The following is a 2,062-nucleotide window of genomic DNA, read 5'->3' on the forward strand; positions in this document are numbered from 1 at the left end:
GAGAGCGAGTGAGAGAGAGCGAAAGGGAGAGAGGGGGGGCAGTGAGAGAGGAGGGGGAGAGGGAGAGAGAAGGGGGGGAGGCAGTGAGAGAGGAGGGGGAGAGGGAGACAGGGAGAGGAAATGGAGAAAGGGGGAGTGCCGGAGCAAAAAAATGAAGGGAGAGCAAGTCAAAAGAGGGAAAAGATGGTGTTAGTGGGGGGAGGAGGGGGGAGGTGATGGTGAAACAGAGAAAGGAAGAGAGAGCCTGCGTCATCCCTCAGTGTCACCAGGGACATTTCTCTGCACTAGAAATGACTGCACTCGGAGCGGGAGCAGGATTTGGGAGGGGGGGGGGGTGTCGTTTTAAAACAGCTGAATGAGAGGGAAGGAGGACGCATGCACACATGGTCCTCAGTGCAGCTGACTGATTTGGATCAGTTCACTCAGCCTCTCTCTCTGCGTGTGATTCTGTGCTGCACACGTTTTATTCTGCACCGACACTGATACAGGTCTGCATTATAGATAAATAACACAATCTTTATGTTATCAAAAAAATTGTTGTGACTTCAAGAGTGTGTTTTTTTTTTGCTGCAGCATCGGAAACATTTTTTATTTATATACTGCTCTTTAAAAATACCAATTTTATCAAATTGAATCACCATTGCATCCAGCGGTGATTAAAGTTTCATGAGTGTCGGCTGAAGTGGAGCACTACCCTAAAACCCCCAAGTTTAGTTGTTCAGGCTCGCTGTGTCTTTTCCTTCTATTTTTGTGTTCAGTTCATAATATAATAGATTGTCAGAATTTTCTTAAACCAACAAATCCATCATCTGTTATGATTATTGCCTTCAACATTATTCCTCACAATGTATCAACAACATTTTCATCCAATCTCAGCAGGAGAGATTAATCAGACTTCATCAGACCCCATAAATTACAAATACTCACAAATATATAATTGAAGAATGTGGCTTTTGACTCTTGTAATCATAATGGACAATAAGGGCTTCTATTTTGTGTTTACAAACATTGTTTACAATTGCAGTGCTATAAAATTGTAAGAATTTAGATGAGTTGTTCCAGAATGGCTGTCGATGCAGTGACTGCAGGTTTTTTGATTTTTTTTAAAAATTTTAAACCATTTCATCTTCAGTTGAGTCACTCTTTACACAAACAAACAAAAATACTGAGTCTTCAAAATCAGATACTAAAGAACTCAAACTGAAGTTGTGAATTTCTGAAGCGTAGTTTTGACAAAATGCAGCTATAGAAGGCAAAACACAAACCTATCTTTAAACTGGGTTTGAATGTAACTTGATCCAAATAAATCACAGGTTCAGAACAACATATCAAGTAATAATGTTTCAATGCTGATTAGCAGCACTGACTATGATACACAGAAACAACAAGAGGACGAGCAGGTAAAGGCAAGCAGAGTTAGTTGAGTCATCACATTACAGACCGTCTCATAACCCGATCAATCATATCTGAGAGTGATCGATACTGGAAGGACCAGAGGCTCTGCAGGTTCTGGGAGGTTAGTGTTGCTGGTGTTTTGGTAATAAACATTTTCCATCTATCATTTACAATTTGAAGTTGCTTATGCACTAGAAATGGCTCATGAGCACACATTACACTGCTGGTTTGAATGTTCATGATACAGTGGCTCTCGGCCGATATAACGTGTGATAGGAAGTGAAATTAAACGTGAGAGGTTATACGCATAATGCTGCCTACAATTTACCACCTCACCATCTGTGTCGCCAACTTCCCCTGCCTCCGAGACGTGTCTATGCATTGGTCAGATGTTTACAGGTGCGCAGATTTTCCCGTCAAGTATATTTGAATGAAAACCATCTGCATGGGGAGCGGCGTACGCATCTTTCAGGCCCTGATTTGCGTGTATGCAACGGTAATAAATGAAGTCCCAGGTCGGGTGTTTTTCAGTGTCCAGGAGAGCTACATTATAAACAAGGACAACAAAACTGAACAGAAATATACAACATACACATCTGAATTATAGATATATACATTATACATAGTGGCTGGCTACATACTGGCTGAACAAACTGAAAAGGTCACT

This window comes from Brachyistius frenatus, unplaced genomic scaffold, assembly GCF_029030835.1.
Source record: "Brachyistius frenatus isolate BFR_SWC_R1_liver_20210118 unplaced genomic scaffold, ASM2903083v1 Contig_426, whole genome shotgun sequence".
NCBI classification, from domain to species: Eukaryota; Metazoa; Chordata; class Actinopteri; family Embiotocidae; genus Brachyistius; species Brachyistius frenatus.